This window comes from Monodelphis domestica, chromosome 3 (genome assembly GCF_027887165.1).
Source record: "Monodelphis domestica isolate mMonDom1 chromosome 3, mMonDom1.pri, whole genome shotgun sequence".
In the NCBI taxonomy this organism is placed as follows: Eukaryota; Metazoa; Chordata; class Mammalia; order Didelphimorphia; family Didelphidae; genus Monodelphis; species Monodelphis domestica.
This window is the reverse complement of record NC_077229.1, coordinates 356,184,130-356,207,340: the sequence shown is the minus strand read 5'-3', so window position 1 is coordinate 356,207,340 and position 23,211 is coordinate 356,184,130.

Below are 23,211 nucleotides of genomic sequence, written 5' to 3'. Positions count from 1 at the left end.
TTTGCATTACTATAGAGAGGTTGAATTACTTTTGAGAATTACCTGTTTAAAGCCTTTGACCACTTATGAAAGTGGGAATTACTTGTGTTCTTTTACATTTGATTTCTTTGACTATTTAGTTCAGGAATGAGGCATTTATTAGAGAGGACTGTTGTTAATTTTTTTGCACAATTATAATTTGTGTGTATTACTCTTTGACCTACTTTCCACTGTTAGTTTCTGACCACTATATTTCTCAGTTTGCCTTCTTTTCTATAATTCTACATCACTTCTCTTATTCCCTCCCCCTCTTCCTTTCCTTTAGGGTGAGATACATTTATATATATAATTTATTTGGGTATTTTCTTTCTTCATTGACCCAATTATGATGAAAATAAGGTTTATGTGTTCCCATCCCAATCTTTCCCATCTTTCCCTCTACTGTAAAAGCTCTTTTATGCCTCTTTTATGTGCAATAATTTACCCCATTCTATCCTTCTCTTCCTCTTTTACCTGATACATTCTTCTTTCTCATACATTAATTTAATTTATTTTTAGATATCATCTCATCATATTTAACTCACATCTTTGTTCTATGTCTATATGTACTTCTAACTGCCCTAATAATGATAAATTTACTAGAAATTATAAGAATTTTCTTCTCATGTAGGGAAGAACACAGTTTAATCCTATTGAATGTCATTTTGTTTCTCTTTTTTGTTTCTCATTTTGTGGTAAACATAATTTTTCTTAAATTATGCATTTGAATGTCAGGTTTCCATACAGTTCTGGTCTTTTCATCAGGGATATTTGAAAATATTTTTAAAGTTCCAAATAGTCAACAAATTGAAAATTCTGTAAAGGAAGGAAAAATGAATAACATTGAAATTAAGAAAAACTTTGAACTAATAAATTATGTCAGGTTCTCAACTTATAAAAAAAAAACAATAAAATTGATTAATTTTTAATTTTATAATGAAGTAAACCAAAAATTTTAAAAAGTATTAATCAATAATTAATATCAAAACTGAAAGGTTTATATTTATCATTAATGAAGAGGAACTTAAAGAAATAATTAGTAGTTATTTTGCTTAATTATTTGTTAATAATTTTGACTTTAAAATATATATATATATATGTATAAATTGCCCATATAAACAGAAGATTAAATAAAATGGAGGAAAGGAGAAAAGGAAATTGAACATGACATTAAATAAGCACATAATAATAAAAAAATAACAAGAATTAGTTTGATATAAAATGACTTCTACCAATGATTTAAAGAACAATTCATTCTAATATTGTACAAACATAAGAAAATAGGTAAAAATGAGAGCACTTCCAAATTCCTTTTATGACTCAAATAAACTGCTGATACCTAAAACAAGAAGGACAAAAAGAGAGGTGGAAAATATCAATTAATTCAACTAATGAATATTGATGCAAAATCTTCAATAAAATATTAATGAAAAGATTACAGCAGTATATCACAAATGTTATTAATTATGATAAGGTGAGTTTCATACTGGGAATTAGGGCTATTTCAACATTAGGAAAACATTGACCATATCAAAAACAAAAACAACAAAAACTACTTATCTTAATAATTACAGAAGAAGCTTTTGATGAAAAACAACCCTCATTCCTACTAAAAAAATGGGAAAAAACTATAAAGCACAGGAATAAATAGGGATTTCCTGAAAGTGTTAAGGAGTATCTCTCTAACAGCATCAGTAAGCTTTATCTTTAATGGGAATAAGCAAGAAGCCTTCTCAATAAGATAGAGGTGTAACAAGAATGTCAATTATCACTAGTATTCAATATTGTTCTAGAAATGATGGCTATATCAATGAGAAGGAAAATTAATTAGAACAGGTCATGAGAAAACTAAGCTATTACTCTGTGCAAATAAATTAATTGTGTGCTTGGAGAATCATAGAGAATCAACTGTAAAAAATCTAATTGAAATAATTCACACCTCCAGTATATTTTTAAAGAATAATATAAACATGCATTAATCATTAACATTTCTAGATATTATCAGAACAGTCCAGCAACAAGAGATAGAAAGAAAAAAATCCATTTATATTAACTTTAGACCATAAAAAATATCTGAAGGTCTATTTGTCAAAACAAACCCAGGAACTACATGATGACAATTAAAAAACACATTTCACACAAATTAAACTGTATTGAACCCAATGAAAAACAATATTAAATACTCTTCCTTAGGCTGAGCCAATAGAAAAAAAATAGAATTCTAAATAAATTGCCTTAATTATTCAGTGCCATACAAATCAATTGAACAAAAAGTATTTAGGAAGGTTGAAGATATCATACCATTAATGATTTGGAATGACTAAAGGTCAAGAATATCTAATTTTAAAAAATAGAGTATTGATTCAGTGGGAAACTAGGTATTCAACACATAATAGTTAATGAGTATCTAGTGTTTGATATCTATGAAATATATATGATATGCATGAAATCTAGTATTTAATAAGTCCAAAGATCTAAGCTTTAGTGCCAGGAATTTACTACTTGACAATAACTACTCAGAAAACTGCAAAATAATTTTGCATAAAGGGAGCACACCATATAACAATACAGTCAAAATGAGTTCATGACTAAGACATAAAAAATGAAACCATAAGCAAAATTGGGGAGCATGGAATAGTTTATTGTCAGATCTATGGATAAGGGAAAATTATAAAGAAAGAAATGATACAAAGTATTATGGGATATAAAATGAATGTTTTGATAATAGTTTAAAAAAGGGTTTGCACAAACAAAACCAAGAAAAAAATAGAAAACTGGGGGGAAATTGGAAGCAAGTTTTTTTTTCCCTCAACTATGTAGAGAATTGAGTCAAATTTATAAGAATACATGCCTTTACCCAAATGACAAATGATTAAATAATCTGAACTGTCAGATTTCACATGAAGAAATCAAAGCTATCTCTAGCCATGTGAAAAAATTCTGTAAATCACTATTTATAAGGAAATGAAAATTTTAAAAATCTCTAATGTATCATCTCATCACCTATCAAATGAGTTAATATGTCAGAAGAGAAAAATGAGAAATATTGAAAAGGATGTGGGGAAATTGTGACACAAACACACCATTGTTATAATTGTGAAATGATCCAGTTATTAAAGAAAGTAATTGTAATTTTATTCAAAAGGCTATAAGGCTGTACAGAACCTTTAGTGCAACAAAAGCATTGCTAAATTTAACTCAAATATATTTTTAAAAAGAAAAAAGGAATTATTATATTTTTATATTATAGATCTACATTATATGTAGAAAAATATTTGTAATAGGTTTTTATGGTGGCAATGACTCTAAAACTTAGGCGAAGACCATTAACCAGGAATGGCTGAACAAGTCATGGGATGTGATTGTGGTGGACTGTTATTGTAACATAAAGATAAAGAAGGAGATTTTTTTTTAAATTGGAAAGTTGTATATGAACTATTAAAAAGTAAAGTGAATAGATCTGAGAAAAAATTGTACATGGTAAAAGTGATATTTTACAATGACCCACTGTGATTGTCTTTGCTATTTTCCCCAATACGATGATCAAATAAAATTCTGAAAGTTTCATGATGAAAATGAGTCGGCCTCCAGATAAAGAACTAATAGAGTGAATGAAGATTTCAGCATACTTTTTAAACTTAATTTTTCTTGTTTTACTTTGTCTGTTTTGTCAATAAAACAAATATGGAAATATATTTTGCATGACTGTACTTATATATTAAATTACTTACCTTCTCAATGATGGGAGAAGGGAGGGAGTAAGGAACAAAATTGGCACTCATTTTTTTAAATGAATTTTAAAAATATTTTACATATAATTGGAAAATATAAAATTTTTGTAAGACTTCTCCAAATTTATGGGCAATTGTTTTCTGTTTCAGATCATGAACTAAGTTCTGGAACTACCAAAAAAAGGCCAAAAAAGGAAATCTTTGCACTCAAAGTGCATACATTCTAATGACAGAGAATACATGTAAATCACTAGTCACATATAAGATACATACAAAATAGATGAAAGTAATATATGTGTGGAAAATATTAGTATGGAGGGAAATCTTAAAAGATCTCTTCAAAAGTTGGGATTGGAAGTTTCTTGAAATAGGTCTGGGTGAATTAGATATATAGTGAGGATAAAAATATATGAGACTTAGTTAAGCCCAAAGTTTCTAAGGTGGGAGATAAAATTTCCACCATCAAAGAACATAAAGTCTTTTAGTATAATTTAATTTTTGAGATTGTAAAGGATATGAAGTCATAGGAAGTTTCTTGGTTTTGAGGGGTCTTAGTACCAAAAAAAACCTTTATATTTGACCCTGAGGAAGAGAGAATGATGGAAATTATTCTTTTCTAGGAGTGTGGTTGGAACATAATCAGACATACAAGTTAGAAAAAATACCTTTGCAAATAAACGTAGCATGGGTTTGGAGGCAATGAGATTTAGAAGACAATTTCAGTGGTCTAGGGAAAAGATGATGAGGACATAATTTGGGTTGTGACTATATGAGTGAATGGTGCTGTATGAGTGAGATTGTGTTTATATGTGTGAGGGCCATATGAGGGGTGCAAAAGAGTGATATTGTTAAGATAGAAATTTTAAAACTTGACAAATGATGGGATATGAAGAATAAGTGAGATTGAAGCATTGGGAGTAATACAAAAATTGAAAGTTTGACCTACTCAGAAGTCAATGATTCCCTCACATTGTTAGGAAAGTTTGGGAAAGTGAGGAGTTTATTTTTTTTTCTTTTTTTGGCTGGAAAGAGATGAGTACAATTTTTGGATATGCCTATGGGTATCCATATCAATATGTTTAAAAAGCAATTAGACACATAACAGGGTAGTTTGTCCCAGACATGATTAGAAAACACATATCTTGGAATCAACTTCATACATAGAATAATTGAACTAATGAAGGCAACTGAGAAGACAAAATGAGAGAATGAAATGAGAAGCCCAAACAAGGAAGTATCTTTGGGGATCCCATGGCATGGGCATGATAGGGATGCAAGTTAAGAGCACAGAATTGATAAGAAATAATAAGATATATAAGAAGATAATTTAAAGAAAGATGTTTGTAAATATACTGAAAAGGAGAAAGTATCTCAAAGAAGGAGGTAATTTACAATTTCAAAATGTTCAGAGATCAAAGAGGGTATAGGGTTGGAAAATTATATTCAACATGGCAGCTGAAAGGTCAATGGATACTTTGGAGAGAATATTTTTGATTAAATAATGAGATTAGAAGCTAGTTGTGGAAAGCTTTTTTTTTTTTAAGTATGAAGGGAAAGACACTAAGTTTTGATATCTTATGTTTAGCCAATAGGGGGAAAATATATTTTTGTTAACTAAAAATGATACTTATATGAAATGATGGTTTTTAGGGTATGAAGAGATATGAAAATACCTGTTGGAGCTTGAAAGGACCAAGTAAATATAAAGAGATTGAAGATGAGAGAGAGAGAGAGAGAGAGAGAGAGAGAGAGAGAGAGAGAGAGAGAGAGAGAGAGAGAGAGAGAGAAATAAATGGATACAGAGTCAAAGACAGAGACTCAGATACAGAGGCAGTGACATAGATAAGCAGAGCTAGAGAGAGATAAGAGGGAGAAGGAAAGAGATAAAGAAAGAGACAGAGATGGAGATAAGCAGAGAGGTATAGAGAAAAGGAATGGTAGTCTCATGGTAGCATAATTTACTGGAAATGTCAGGAGTGGATAGAGTTGAAGGCACATATATAGAGGTTTGTTTTGGTATAAAGAAAGGCCACTTACTCGAATTAGACCAGATTGAAGGAGATAGATGAGAGAGATGTATATGTGGTGTGAGATGGAGGAGAAAGGTAGACAGTAAACTTTAGACTAGTAGCATCAGTTTTGTTTTGTTTTTTTAGAGAAATATGAAGTGAATTTCTTAGGTCAGAGTCTGGGAGAAAGGTACCCTTGAAAGTTGGAGAAGAGAGGTTTCTGTAATAGAGAAGATAGTAAACCATTATGATAGTAAATCATTTAGGGAAGAATCAAGTATCTGCCTTGCTGCAGGGAGGGTTCAGTTAACAGCTAACTCAGTTAACAAAAATTATTAAAGAATTTATTCAACATATTTTCAGTTTTATTTGGTAGCATGTGAATGGGTAACATGACAAGTATATAACAAAATTATTTAGTGTTTTTTTCATCAAATAAAAAATGTCTTGTGAGTTGGGTTATGACATCCCACTCTTTCCTTTATTATGATATATGTTCATGACTTTGAGATGACAGAATTACACACATTGCCTCACATAGAACAATTTAAATCACACACTTTAAAAAAACTCATTAAAATATTGATTGTTAAATATAAAGATTTTAGCAACAAATTTATTTTTAATGTATGAATATGAGCAAAATAGAGGATTCATAAGATTTCATGTTAATAAAATACATTCTCCCAAAACTTAGCACTGTCTGACCCAAGCATCTGCCTGCAGTTATAGCATCAAGAAATTGTGTTTTTTTTTATCTGAAAGGAAAAGAAGTGACTCTTTTGAAATTGCAGAGAAAACTCAGTGCTAAGAATTGGTTTTCTTTGAAATTTTCAGGTCTCTGTAAGGTAAAATGTCAAAAGTTATTATCACTTTTCTTTCAAAAAATGCAAAATATTCTTTTATTTCTTCTGAAAATTGTGGCAATAGAAAGGTAGCATAGAATAGCAAGGTCTGGCTGTAGTTTAAGTCATATGATTTTAAAGTGAACTAATTCAAACAGGTAGAATAATTACTAAGTATCTCTAAAATGACATTCCAATTCCATGGAAGAATATAAGTATCATTGTCACAATTGTCAAACAACTTAAGTTGCTTTTTTCCTAGTATCTAACCTGTCAGAAAAGTGGATAGGCACAGAGTGGAAGTGACAATATTACACTACATCAAAGAAGAGACATTTTAAAGTTTCTCTGTATAACCTCAGAACTTCTTTTTATTAGATAAACATAAAGAGCTTTAGAACCCTGAAAAGTACATATCATTCTTTTGAGTAAAGAAAACCAAACAGTAGTAGGAGATGGAGGTTCTCATGCTAGCTGTGTAACCCTGAGCAAATAATTTGAAACATGTACTTCAGTAGAATTGTCTATAAACAGGAGTGATTACATCTTTCCTACCTACCTCACAGGATGTTTGTGAGAATCAAGTGAGACAGTATATAAGAAACAACTTTGAAAGTAATAAAAAAGCATAAAGTATTACAAATATTAAAAATTATATCTCATTTTCACATTTACAAATATTCATATACAATATCATTCACAGGAATTGTAGCAAATTTTCCTAGATATAATGCAATATAATTTCAATAATCCTTTAAAAACTGATATATTCAAGTTCTATCATAACTCTGAGGAGCTATGAAATTTTGGCTTAGTCATTTCCCACCTCTGAGGAAACCAAAACTCTAAGTCATTGACAGGATAGGCTATTCTTTTTTTAGAGGGCTCACACACTGACAAAGGCACAGATGGCCTATGAATTGTAGAATGATGTAAAAACAAAACAATAATAAGTACAACATCAACAATCATAAATTGAAATTCTTTAGTGTTTAGTGTTATATACAGTGGTATCTTGACTCATGAGTTTAATTTGTTCCATGGCCAAGCTTGTAACTCAATTTGTTAATGTGTCAAATTGAATTTCCCCATTTAAATTAAGGTAAAGGCAATTAATCTGTTCTAGTCCCCCACTTTTTTTGTTTTATATGTTTTTAAATACAAAAATGTACTTTATAAATAACATATAAATATATAGATAATAAGAAAAATGTAAAGAAATAAACTTACTTATAATTGTTAATTATCTTCAAGGAGAGGTGAAAATACTGGCTTAGAAGATTTTCATTTTGTGCTTTATTGCTTAACATAACATTCTCTGTATACATAATGCTACATTTAATGTAAAATTTGCCTTACATATTAATTATGATATTTAACTTTATCATTAAACTTAACTGATATATTTTCACTGTACTTAATTATCATCATTTTCTTCATTGAATTTTGGCTGTTTTACCACATTATCCTTGATTTCATTTAGAACCTGTTTCAACAAAAACCTTTCCATCAAAGTTTGTTTCTTCCTCCTTCCAGAAAATTTTGATAATGTGTGAAACAAATGTCATTATATAGCTCCAAAGCATAACCTGTTGCAACTTTTTCTCAGTGTGTCTTTTCAATAAACTATTTAATTTCTTCTCAAATTCTCAACATTTCTTTAATCTATCTTGTACTGACTATTTTGTACACCTCAGGATAATTCCCACTAATTTTCTGCAAACCTTCATATGCTGCCACTGTTATAACTCCTTCAATTTCTCTGTCATCAGGACCCATGGTTAAAAGTTAAGAAATTTGCCCAAAAATGATAATAGAGACAAAATTAAGAAGAAAGCAAAAACAATTCAACACAGATACTCACTGAGCCATATAAACCCTGAACTAAATGAGACAACCGCTTATTACTTGTGAAACTGAACTTTAGGTAGGCTATCTAGTGGAGGGTGGTGTAACCCATGATTCAAATAATCACTCATTGTTTAAAGCAAAAAATCCTCATCATGACTTCTCATATCTCAAATTGTGAATTAAGGTGCTCATGTATCAAGGTACCACGGTATTACAAAATTAAGTTGTAAGCAATTATTTGTTGTTGTTAATTTACTTTTTCATGCTCTCTCATGAACTGATCCACTAGAACTTTCTCTTAAGTAGGTTAGTAAACTCTGGTTTTTAGATACTCAATAATAAATCCGTAGCATCTTGCCATATTATCTGACAACTAAAGGAAGAATAGTACTTGCAGCTTTAAATTGGAAACAAGGTGTGGACCTAAACAAGGTCTTTCTCAGACTTATTTTCTGCACCCCATAATTCTAAAAATTTAATCTTCTGGCCTACATAATATTCAATTTTGAAAATATGCAATGAGATAGTATGATAGTCTATGGTAAAACCTGCAAAATGACCTCACAACTCTATGTCTTAAGAAAAACATCAGTAGATCCTTCTTCATGTTAAAGGCAAGGCCAGAATGATTCTTTTTTTTTGTCTTTCCAACAGGTTGGTCTACTCCAAAAGAAAAAAAGCAATATCACAAAAAATAAACAAACAATAAAATTTCAACTGAACTATTTCCTGAAATTAGTTCCCCTCTTCCAGCTCTATTTGAGAAATATTCACACCAGTCATGCTCATGTCAAACGTTACTTGAATCCATGACTCCCCTTTATTCCATTTTTTGAATGCCCATACTTTCCCTTGGAAGTATATAGTCAGTTTTGCTGGGTAGCTGATTCTTGGTTGAAGACCCAGCTCTCTTGCCTTTCTGAAGATCATGTTCCATGCCTTACGATCATTCAGAGTAGAACTTTCAAGGTCTTGTGTGACCCTGATTGGCATTCCTTTATATCTCAATTGTCTTTTTCTGGCTTCCTGTAAGATTTTTCTTTTGTTTGATAGTTTTGGAATTTGGCAATTACATTCCTGGGAGTTGTCTTTTGGGGGTTTAGTGTAGAAGGTGTTCTGTGAGCTCTGTCAGTGGCTGTATTACCCCCTTGTTCTAGAATCTCTGGGCAATTTTCTTTGATTATATCTTGTATCACCATGTCCAGTTTGGTGTTTATTTCTGGCTTTTCTGGAAGTCCAATTATTCTTAAATTATCTCTTCTCCCGCTATTTTCCAGATCTGTCACCTTGTTGGTGAGATATTTTATGTTCTCTTCTAATTTCTTGGTATTTTGGCTTTGCTTTATTAATTCTTGCTCTTTTACATGATCGTTGTCTTCCAGTTGCCTGATTCTGACCTTTAAAGCCTGGTTTTCCTTTTCAGTTTGGTCACACCGGTATTGTAGATGCGTGAATTTCTTTTGCATTATTTTCCACTTTTCCTCCCAGAAGGCTTCCATCTTTTTGGTCATTTCTGATTCAAATTCTTCATGGGTTTGTGGAGAGTTTCCATTTCCTTTGGAAGGTTTCAGAGCATTTTCTTGTGTATCGTCTTCTATCTCCTCTGTATTTTGTATTTTGGCTCCATAGAATGTATCCAAAGTCGCCCCTTTCTTCTTATTTTTCTTGGGATTTTGGGGCTTCTGTGGAATTTGCCATCTCTGAATGGGGAGGATTAGTTTTTCTTATCTCTGTCTGGTGTTCAGAGGCTTTAGTCCTGGGCAGATTGTCGGTTCTATGAGCTTTCCCTGGGTTGAACTGAGTATGCCTTAAGGCAGTGACTTTCAGTGGAACTGGAATGGAAGAATCTGGCCAGGGGGTTACACTCTCCCCCAGCTCTCTCTGTATCCCTGCTGTTTGAGTGCCCCCTCAACTGGGTCGGGTTGCTTTCCGGAAGTTGCCTTCAGAATAGCTGGCTGTGAGGCTGTCTTGTTGGCCCTGAAGGTTACTGTTGTTTCAGACGACCCTGCTCTCCGAGGGGGGAGGGGCCGCGGCTTCCTGGAGCTCCAAGAGCAGTGACTTTCACTGAGACTCAGATAGAAGGATCCGGCCAGGGGGCTACAATCTCGGGTCTAATTTTCCCTCTGTAGCTTTGGACTCGGCTCTCCTACCTCTTAGGTCCGAGTGATCTTGGGTTCTGGCTTTTGAGGGGGGCTGTACCTTTTGATCCAGGTCCAGGTTCAGGAGGAGGATTCCCTGGGTCTATGCTGTTGATAGTTTTGAATTCCGGCGCCCTAGGAGCATATAGTTTGAGATCTGTAGGGAAGGGTTTCTGGAGATCTGAACTTTAGCTTTCTCTAAGCCACCATCTTGACCAGAAGTCCGAGGGATCTCACCTGTTTTTATAGGAGAAAAAAAGCCTGTTGTTGCAACTGAATATGAGTATTCCTCTGTTTTGCATATGTGGCCTGCTCTTTAGAAGCCCTGGCATCCACTGATGCTGATATATAGGGCTACCTCTCTCACTTAAATGTTCTAGGCTTAAATCCTGATTATTTCCCTGGAATGCCCAATGATAATCAATCTCCTATATTCCAGTTGGTGATATTTTCTCCAAGTTTACTAAGTTTGTGACTCTAATTTACAGATATTATTTCTCAGATTTTCAGCTCCAAATTCCTTTTCCTTTTTACAAATCATCTAATTTGAAACAGTTTCTGAAGAAGACATGACTCTTCCTTTGCAGTCATTAATTAAAATTTCTATTTCCTACAGGATCTTATTGCTTAAAATATTTCTTCTTGGTCCAAATATCCTGAAATACATAGCACAATAAATGTAATTTGTTGATAAACTTCATTTCAATTTGTATCTCTACCAATCTACCTACTTTGCAAACATGATGATAAAAACTCAGAATGTAGAAAGCAATGTTGTCCTGGATAATGGATCTGAAATCATAAGGATTAATCTTTAGTTTAATAACAACTGTTGGAAAAATAACTCATTATATTGCTATCTTTTAATAAGTTTAAAAGATGTCCAGACATACTGCAACTGCATCTACAGAATGACAAAGCTTCATTTTGGAATTCATGAAGAAGAGTTCATACTGAAGATATCAATATAACTGAAATGCTCTCACTTGAAAGACATGAAAATCCACTTAATTTAGGCAAAAAGTTGTCAAGTATATTCACACACAAACCTACAAATGTGTATGCACATAGGCTTAGTGATATAATGTAAAGAACTAGAGATTTATTATCAGAGGGTATGGCTTCAAATCACAGATCAGCTATGTATTCTCTGTACCACTTTGAATGGATTTTTGGCAAACACCTTATCCTTTCTGGATCTTATTTTCCTTATTCTTAAAATAAAAGGTTGAAATAGTTGATATCTGAAATATCTTCTAGTTGTAGATTAATTATATAATGTAGATATGCTATATTATACTTAATGCATGGCATCAGGAATGGATCAAAGGATATATTCAAATTTTAGTTCAATATTTCTTATCTGAAATGGGTCCCTAGATGTAATGTCATCTAAAATTTTTCATCTGAAACTTTTCATTCACTGGAATATAGTGATACTTAAATTAGTTTATAAAGTCATGCTACATGAAAACTAAAATTAATTTTGTTAACAGGTTATATTCAATGTATCATGGTTTTAAGTTGGTAATTTTTTTCTCCTATGTGTTAATGATCTTTGTTATTTTAATTTTCCTTTACAGTCTAACATTAAGTTCAAGACAAAATGTATTTTATTTAACAATTTCATAAATTTGCTTTCATTTTTATTTTGTGAAATGAGGTTTTCTTTTCTTTTTTTAACCTTTATTTTCTTTCTCAGACAGCAAAGCAGTAAGATCTAAACTACATGGGGAATGACTTACTCAAATTCATGTTGTTAGGAAGATACCAAGGCCAGATTTGAACCTGACTTCAAATATAGTTGGCACTTTCTCTGATGAGCAACCTCATTGCACCTAGGTGCTTTTCTTCTTAAAATGGTATGCATATACTAGAATAATTGGGGAAATCATCATCAGTAGCTGTACACAAAATCCTGCTGAATATGTTTTAGAGAATTCTTTACTACTCAGTTTCTCTTGAAATATTTTATAGTGAAAGAAAGTAATAATTGTTTTCTCTATTGCTTCAAGTGCTTTGAAAGTCAACATTTCATTTTTGGTGAATTAAATTTAGATATAAATATTTGTAGCTTATGTTTAATCATTTTTAAGATTTCTCTCAAAATTTATCTAATTGCAATCTAATTTTTAATAAATGGAATTCATCTCAAAATACCAAATGACAAATGAAGTAACAGTGAGAAACAATAAGTAGAATTTTGTCTTTTTGAATTTTTCCAGATTAGCAAAGCTATGAGATATAAAAATATCGAAATTATAAATATTCCTTCAGATTAAGTAGTAAAGAAGAATGTGGTATTGAGAGACTAGAATCTGCTTTTCACATATTTTTTAACACTGGGTATTTTTCTTGACAACATTGATTAAAATTTATGTTTATGCTTTAAGACAAATTAATTTTTAAAAACAATGGGCTAATGGAAAAAAATAACTTAAGGTTTTGACCCCCATTTTCCCAATGGTTTTTACTACTTCAACAATGTCCACTATTTTATTTTCCTTATGGAATTTAAAGAAATTGTTAAATATCACAAATGCTTTTCTTCAATCCATCCTATCTTTTATCTGCAAGGAAATATATTGTCACTATATAAATTTGGAGTGATATATTAAGAAGAAAGACAAATCTCTGATCTTTTCACTTTTTCCATGTCCTGCCAAAAATACTTCAGGAGATTAAAACAAAAACATATATGGGGGTGAAGTCAAGATGGCAGCTTAGAAGCAGACCTTTGAAAACCCTTCCTTACCAATCACAAACTGAATGCTGCTAGGGGAGTGAAATTCAAACTTAACAACAGGACAGAGGTGGGGAACCCTCCTTCTGGACTGAAATCAAAAGTTAAGCCCCCCAAAAGCTGGAATACAAGAACAGTTGGGTCTAAGGGAAAGGCAGAGGGAAGGTCCCAGGACCACTCCCCCGAAAACTAGAGTGCTGAGCCCCCAGTGGCAGCGGGAACTTCTAGGTGGGCAAAGGTGCTGGTTTGGAGGGTCTACCTTGTGAGCAGCAGGGTGCCGGCTCAGAGCATCCAGTGTGGACAGCGGGGAGGAATCCAGGGAGAGAATGGGCCCATGGCTGGGTCCTTTCATCTGTCTCCAGTCTCCCCGATGCCTCAGGATACATCCAGACCAATCCAGTTTGACCTAATCCCATTAGGACTCCTCAGAGCTCAGAGAGGCCAGGAGTGCAGGGCCTCCCCCTAGAGTGCAGGGCCTCCAGCAAGGACAGGAACCTTGAGGTGGGCAAAGGCACTGCGGAAACTTGCGGACAGTGGAGAAGCAGCTGGAGAGAACTGGAGAGAGCCTGGGTAGCCCAGCCATCCAGGAGTCTTCAGCATCAGAGCACATACAGCCCAACCCAGTGGAACTTAATCTAATCAAAAGCCTCCAAAGGACAGGGAAGCAAATATTGTTCCCCTAGAGACTGTACCAAGAAATCTGACAAAGCTCCAAGAGGGGAGACTGACAGCCCCAAAACCAAAAAAAAAAAAAATGAGAGGAACAAGAGCACAGACAAATACGGGGAGCAAAGAAGGCGTAAAATAGTGCAAACAACAGAAAAAGAAGAAAGAAATTACAATAGACAGCTTCTGCACAGGTAATGAGCAAAGAGCAAATGAAACAGAGGGGAAGGGATCAGCAAAGGAAAAATCAGAAATCCCAGCAAATTGGATACAGGCTTTGGAAGAACTCAAAAAGCAATTCAAAACACAATTAAGAGAGGTGGAAGACAATTGGGAAAAGAACTTAAAAACTAAGATAAGTCATCTGGAAACAGAGGCACTTGATCTAAAACAAGAAAATGTGTCTTGAAAGCCAAAATCAACCAGCTAGAAAATGAGGCAAAGGAGCGGAAAGATGAGGCAAAGCAGAAGAAAGATGAGGTGAAGAAGATGAAAGATGAGAAAAAGGAGATAAAAGTAAAGAGGATGAAAGATGACCTCCAAAGAAAATGAGACCAAAAGGAAAAGGATGACCAAAAAGCTGATGATTAAATCCAGTTTTTAAGAACCAGAATACAACAACTACAATCAAGTGACTTCACAAGGCATCAAGACACTATAAAACAAAACCAAAAGAATGACAAAATTGAGGAAAATGTGAAGCATCTCATCCACAAAACAGAGGATTTAGAAAATCATTCAAAGAGAGACAATTTAAGAATCATTGGTCTACCAGAAAACCATGACAAAAGAAAAAGCCTGGACATTATATGACAGGAAATTATTAAAGAAAAATGCCCCAATAACCTAGAACAAGAGGGAAAAGTGGAGATTGAAAAAATCCACAGATCAGCCCCTGTACTTAGTCCACAACTGACAACACCCAGGAATGCTATAGCCAAATTCAAGAACTATCAAACCAAAGAAAAGATATTACAAGCTGCCAAGAAGAAGTCATTCAGATACCAAGGAAACACAGTGAGGATAACTCAGGATCTGGTTGCATCCACACTGAAAAAAAGAAAGGCATGGAATATGATGTTCTGGAAAGCAAGGGAACTAGGTCTACAACCCAGAATAAACTACCCAGCAAAACTGACTATATTCTTACAGGGGAAAGTATGGTTATTCAACAAAATAGAAGAATTTCAAGAATTCGTAAAGAAAAGACCAGAACTGAACAGAAAATTTGATGTCCAAACACAGAACTCAAGAGAATCATCAAAAGGTAATTAAAAAAGAGGGAAAAAAGAAAAACAAAACCAAATACAAAAAAAAAATTAAGAGACTCAATAAGTTAAAAAGATATGTATCCCTATAAGAAAAGAGGTCATTGGTAACTCTTAAAAACTGTTGTTATTACCTGGGCAGCAAAAAGAAGTACACTTAAAGGGAACAGTGACAAACTGTATAGGATGAAAGGACAAGACATAAATAGGATATAGATATATGCATGCATAAATAGATACACATGAGTATGCATATATATATATATATATATATATATATATATATATATATAACTAGAGCTCAAAATAGGTTAATATTAAAAGCAATGGGAAAAGAAACAAAAGGGGGTAAATTTATATGTCACAAAGAAGCTCATGGTGGGAGGGGAGAACATTAATACACTGGAAGGGTAAAGAGGTTGGAGACAGGAAATACTCAACTTTTACATGCTTTGAAATTGACTTAAAGAGGGAAAAACAATCCAAAACATCGGGGGCAGAGAATAGATTTGCGCCCTATAGTATAGTAGAAGGGTAACAAATGGACTGGTGGGGAGAGAAGCTGTACAAGGGAGGGTGGGGGTGGGTGGTTAATTTTAGAAAGACTACATGGAAAATAAGGGGGGAAATAAGAAGGGAGGGGTAGAAAAGGAAGTAAAATAAGGGTGGGAACAAGGGGGACTGTTTAAAAGCAAATATTGGTATAAAAGGAAATAGTGAAAGAAGAAAAGGCAGGAACAGGAGCAGAAATCAAAATGCTGGGAAATACACAGCTAGTAATCATAACTCTGAATGTGAATGGAATAAACTCACCCATAATATGAAAGCGAATAGCAGAGTGGATTAGAATCCCAAACCCTACCTTATGCTGTCTACAAGAAACACACATGAGGAAGGTAGATACAAATAGGCTGAAAGTAAGAGGGTGGAGCCATATCTTTTGGGCATCAACTGACAAAAAGAAGGTAGGAGTGGCAATCATGGTATCTGACAAAGCCAAACTAAAAATAAATCTAGTTAAAAGAGATAGGGAAGGTAATTACATCCTGTTAAAAGGCAGTATAGACAATGAGGAAATATCTGTACTTAACATGTATGCACCAAATGGCATAGCATCCAGTTTCTAAAGGAGAAATTAGAGGGGCTCAAGGATGAAATAGATAGAAAAACTATAATAGTGGGAGTCCTGAACCTTCCTCTACCTGAACTAGATAAATCAAACCAAAAAATAAAAAAGAAAGAGGCAAGAGAAATGAATGAAGTTATAGAAAAATTAGAGTTAGTAGGCATGTGGAGAAAAATAAATAGGGACAAAAAGGAATATACCTTCTTTTCAGTAGCACATGGTACAGTCACAAAGATTGACTATGTATTAGGGCATAAAAACATTGCAAACAATTGCAAAAGAGCAGAAATGATAAATGCAACTTTCTCACATCACAATGCAATGAACATAATAATCAGTAAAGGTACATGGAGAGAAAAATCAAAAATTAATTGGAAATTAAACAATATGATTCTCCAAAACCAGTTAGTTAAAGAACAAATTGTACAAACAATTAATAACTTCATTGAAGAAAATGACAATGATGAGACATCCTTTCAAAACCTATGGGATACAGCCAAAGCAGTACTTAGGGGGAAATTTATATCCTTGAGTTCAAATATTAACAAATTAAGAAGGCCAGAGGTCAATGAATTGGGCATGCAAATTAAAAAACTAGAAAGCAAACAAATTAAAAATCCTCAGATAAAGTCTAAATTAGAGAGTCTAAAATTCAAAGGAGAAATTAATAAAATTGAAAGTCAAAGAACTATTGATTTATTAAATAAGACTAGAAGCTGGGTATTTTGAAAAAAACAAATAAAATAGACAAAGTACTAGTCAGTCTAATTAAAAAATGAAAGAAATGAACCAAATTGACAGTATCCAAGATGTAAAAGGAGACTTCACCTCTAATGAAGAGGAAATTAAGGCAATTGTTAAAAACTACTAAGCCCAATTATATGGCAACAAATATGAGCATCTAGGTGAAATGGATGAATACTTGCAAAAATATGAATTGCCCAGACTAAAAGAGGAAGAAATAAATTACCTAAACAACCCCATATCAGAAAAAGAAATTGAACAAGCCATCAAAGAACTCCCTCAGAAAAAAAAAACCCAGGTCCAGATGGATTCACAAATGAATTCTATAAAACATTCCAAGAACAACTAATCCCAATATTAAACAAACTATTTGACAGAATAAGCAAAGAAGGAGTTCTACCAAATTCATTTTTCAACACAAACATGGTACTAATCCCAAAGCCAGGCAGGTCAAAAACAGAGAAAGAAAATTATAGGCCAATCTCCCTAATGAATATAGATACAAAAATCTTAAATAGGATACTAGCAAAAAGACCCCAGCAAGTCATCACAAGTGTCATCCACTATGACCAGGCAGGATTCATACCAGGAATGCAAGAATGGTTCAATATTAGGAAAACCATCCACATAATTGACCACATTAACAAGCAAACTGACAAAAATCACATGATTATCTCAATAGATGCAGAAAAAGCCTTTGATAAAATATAACACCCATTCCTATTGAAAACACTAGAAAGTATAGGAATAAAAGGGCCTTTCCTAAAAATAATAAACAGTATATATCTAAAAACATCAGCAAACATCATCTGCAATGGGGATAAACTAGAAGCTTTCCCAATAAGATCAGGATTAAAACAAGGATGCCCATTATCACCTCTATTATTTGACATTGTACTAGAAACACTAGCCGTAGCAATTACAGAAGAAAAAGAAATTGAATGTATTAAAATTGGCAATGAGGAGACCAAGCTATCACTCTTTGCTGATGATATGATTGTTTACTTAAGGAATCCTAGAGATTCAACCAAAAAGTTACTTGAAATAATAAACAGCTTTAGCAAAGTTGCAGGATACAAAATAAACCCCCATAAGTCATCAACATTTCTATATATCTCCAACCCATCTCAGCAGCAAGAATTAGAAAGAGAAATACCATTAAAAATCATCCTAGACAATATAAAATACTTAGGAATCTATCTGCCAAGACAAACACAGGAACTACATGAACACAACTACAAAACACTTTCCACACAGGTAAAACTAGATCTAAACAACTGGAAAAAACATTGATTGTTCATGGGTGGGATGAACTAACATAATAAAAATGACAATCCTACCAAATTAATTTACTTATTTAGTGCCATACCCATTGAACTACCAAAAAAACTTTACTACTGAATTAGAGAAAACCATAACTAAGTTCATTTGGAAGAACAAATGATCAAGGATATCCAGGGAAATAATGAAAAAAAAAAAACACATATGATCGGGGCCTTGCAGTCCCTGACTTTAAACGATTTTGCAAAGCAGCAGTCATCAAAAAAATTTGGTACTGGCTAAGAGATAGAAAGGAGAATCAGTGAAATAGACTTGGTGTAAATGATCTCAGTAAGACAGTTTATGACAAACCCAAAGACCCCAGCTTTGGGGACAAAAATCCATTATTTGATAAAAAAAAACTGCTGGGAAAATTGGAAGACAGTGTGGGAGTGATTGGGTTTGGATCAACACCTCACATCCTACACCAAGATAAATTCAGAATGGGTGAATGACATGAACATAAAGAAGGAAACTATAAGTAAATTGGGTGAACACAGAATAGTATACATGTCATACCTTTGGGAAGGGAACGATTTTAAAACCAAGTGAGACTTAGAAAGATTCACAAAATGTAAAATAAATAATTTTGACTACATCAAAATAAAAAGGTTTTATACAAACAAAACCAATGTAACTAAAAGCAGAAGGGAAGCAACAAATTGGGAAATAATCTTCATAAAAACCTCTGACAAAGGTTTAATTACTCCAATTTACAAAGAGCTAAATCAATTGTACAAAAAAAAAATCAGGCCATTCTCCATTTGATAAATGGGCAAGGGACATGAACAGGAAGTTTTCAGCCAAAGAAATTAAAACTATTAGTAAACACATGAAAAAGTATTCTACATCTCTTATAATCAGAGAGATGCAAATCAAAACAATTCTGAGGGATCACCTAACTCCTAGCAGATTGGCTAACATGACAGCTATGGAAAGTAATGAATGCTGGAGGGGATGTGCAAAGTAGGTACATTAATTCATTGCTGGTGGAGTTGTGAATTGATCCAACCACTCTGGAGGGCAATTTGGAACTATGCCCAAAGGGCGATAAAAGGCTGTCTACCCTTTGATCCTGCCATAGCACTGCTGGGTTTGTACCCCAACAAGATAATAAGGAAAAAGACCTGTACAAGAATATTCATAGCTGCACTCTTTGTGGTGGCCAAAAATTGCAAAATGAGGGGATGCCCTTCAATTGGAGAATGGCTGAACAAATCATGGTATATGTTGGTGATGGAATACTATTGTTCTAAAAGAAGTAATAAAGTGGAGGAATTCCATGGAGACTGGAACAACATCTAGGAAGTGATGCAGAGTGAAAGGAGCAGAACCAGGAGAACATTGTACACAGAGAGTGATACACTGTGGTATAATCTAATGTAATGGACTTCTCCATTAGTGTCAATGCAATGTCCCTGAACAATAGGCAGGGATCTAAAAAACACTATCCACAAGCCGAGGATAAACTGTGGGAGTAAAAACACCAATGAAAAGCAACTTCTTGACTAGAGGGGTTGAGGGGATATGACTGAGGAGAGACTCTAAATGAACACTCTAATGCAAATACCAACAACATGGAAATGGGTTCGAATCAAGGACACATGTGATACCCAGTGGAATCACGCATTGGCTATGGGCGAGGTGGTGGGAGGGGGGGAAGAAAAGAAAATGATTTTTGTTTCCAATGAATAATGGTTGGAAATGACCAAATAAAATAACGTTTTAAAATAAATAAATTAATTAATTAATAAAGAAATAAATGAATGAATGAATGAATGAATGAATAAGTGAAAAATAAATAAATAAATAAATAAATAAATAACATATATTTTAAGCTACAGAAATGTATTTTCTAATGATATGTAGCTATAGTAATGGGTTGTATTCAAATATAATTGTCCCTCAGTGTAGGGAATCTCAACTATTTCTGTGTGCCGAGACCCTTTTAGTCTCATTAAGTCTATGGACCAAATTTCAGAATGATGTTTCAAAATATTTGAAAGGAGTTAGCTTCATTTAGAAGTTAGTAAAAATAAAGATATATTTTTTCATATTCAAGTTCACTGACACCATGACATCTATCCTTGTACATCTTAGTTAAGAAGCCTGGATTAACAGTTAGAGGAATGACTTGGAGTGGTGCTCAAATATGCAAGTGAGCCTAAATTGATCAGTGTTCCAGAAACTGTAAAGAATCTCTTCTGTCACTTTAATTAATGACCTTAATATAAATCAGTTGGAAATTAGGATCAGAAACTGAAATGACCTTCATAAAATTAAAAAAAACTCAGAATTAATCCAATGAGAGTAAAAAAAAAAGAGAGAGAAAGGCTACAAATAAAAAGCATTTATAAACTTAACAAGTAGAAAATTAATTTAATTGTAAATTGATGTGGTAATAAATGATCAAGGGAGGAAATTGGACCACATTCTTCTTACATTTTAAAAAAATCAATGAATTATAATTCAGGAGACTTGGCTACTCTTCCTTTCCCTACCAATAATTAGTTGTTAACAATTGAGGGCCTTAGTTTCCTTGTCTATAAAATGTTGGTGATAGAGAAATAAAATGTTAGCTTCTTTTAAGCTCGACTTTTATATGAAGTATAATTTCTTCATACACTATTTTTCATTTGATAGGTAATTAGACTCAGGAGTAGTCATATTCTTTATTAGAAATGTCAAATCCACCTTCAGACTCCACAATGAAGGTGATATAGGGAGAATCTTAAAATGAACTAGAGGAGAGAAAACATTAAGATAAAAGTAAAATATTTTTTCTACCTCAGAAAATAAAAGAATGAGGAGTGACTCTAAATCTATCAAGAATTATATCAGAGAAAAAGCTATTCATTGTAAAATATAGAAAAAAAGTAGAAATCGGTTTATATATTAGGGACATTTAATTACAATTTTAATTCCAATTTTTTTCAGTCTTTTGCCCTCAAGTGCACCATTAATGCAACCAGTATCAAAGTGTAGTCATGTGGCTATTTTTGGTAGTCCTATCTTTTGTAATCTAGATATTTTAGAATTAATGATTTACATACTAATGCATCAGTAATCTGTGATTTCTACAGTAGTTTTGTTTTGTGAATAGAGAAGTTAGAAAAATTCCTGAATCTTTGTTTAAGTTTTTTTTTTTCCTCCATGATTACAAAGCTGTTCTGGGAATTAGTCTGGCCAATCAACTTTTATCTCTCTGTGTTCATGTAATCTTCCCCTTTTTCCTTCTTTTACTCTGTCAAAGGCTGTTATTGTCAAATATCTAGAACCAATTCATTTTCTGACCTAATTAAAACTTAAAGGATAGTATTCATTTTGTTGTCTCAAAGCAGACCATCCAGAACCTTATGGTTCAAGGTTTCTACAGTTTTATGTTTTTCTAACTCTCAGTCAAAGAATTGTTGAACTACTTATGTGTTTTAATTGAAAACCAGAATTTATATTGTTTTATTAGCTAGAATGGTCCATGCTTGACTAGTATAAAAATCAAAGTCTCAAAGCCTTGAGAGACTTTAGAGGACCTAAATTATATATGCACAAGATATCTATGGATTTAGATAGAAATAGATACACAGTACATAGATATTTCAAAGTAGCAAGAACTTCTTCCTTACCTTATGTAATCAATAATCTTTCAAATAGGGATCCTTAAGTTACAAAGAAGTATTTACTTCACAGCACAATTGACTTTTTTTGTAATATTCTGGAAACCCCAAGACCTGTCTATCTTATTGTTCTCACATATTCTAAAAAGATATTCCAGAGCTTAAAATAATGATTCACTCTTAGCAATCCTTGATGAATGTTGGTTCTTAGGTTTGTAGTTCCATATTAATATTTAATTAAAATTTCTGAGATAGTTACATATGAAGTTATCAGTAGGCAGATAGGGTGGTGGTGGTAGAAGGACTGAAGAAAATTTATAATTAACAAAATATTGTAAAAGTGGGTCAAAGTTCTTGAATTACTCTATAAAGAATATAACTTTCATTTATATTTTAGAAAAAAATATTTTGCCCAAAAAGAACTATGATTTAAACCCAGAACTTCATAGTTTGAAGAAAACCTAAATGTTTCTGTGTGCTATGATTTCTTTCAAAATATCTGTTATTAAGGGGGAAAATAAAATATATTGCTATGTTTTAATTTTAATATTACTTATTCCCACACATGGAAAAAGTCATGCGATTAAAAATCTAGTACAAGCTGAAAAAAGAGAATTTCATTTTTATGATACAATCTCTGCTTGCTATATTCAAAAGTGGGTTTGTTATCTCTTTGAAAGTCACTTCACATAAGTTATAAGGAAATTCATTAAAAAGTTTTGTTTAGTTATATCAAGTTTTCTCTTCTTTTGGTAGATAATGAAATTTGTAATTCCAACAATAAATATTTAGATCATCTATCTAGATCTCACCATATGTCTCTATCATCTTTTTTTCTATGTCTCAATGTCTTTATGTATGTCTATGTCTTTTTCTAGCTATCTTTTTATATGACAATAACAATAAGCTATGCACCCATCAACACCATCATCACCCAGTATTAAACTAATATGTAAAGTTTTTCCTACATAAACTCCTACTTTTAAATACAAATTCCATAGGGGAAATATAACATTTTGTGTGCGAATCTTTTTGTGCTTCAAAAGTGTAATTAAGTGATCTCATTTCCTTATAATCAAAGTTAACAGAGAAACAAAGCATCGATAATTAATATTTTATTTACCTTTATTTTTACATA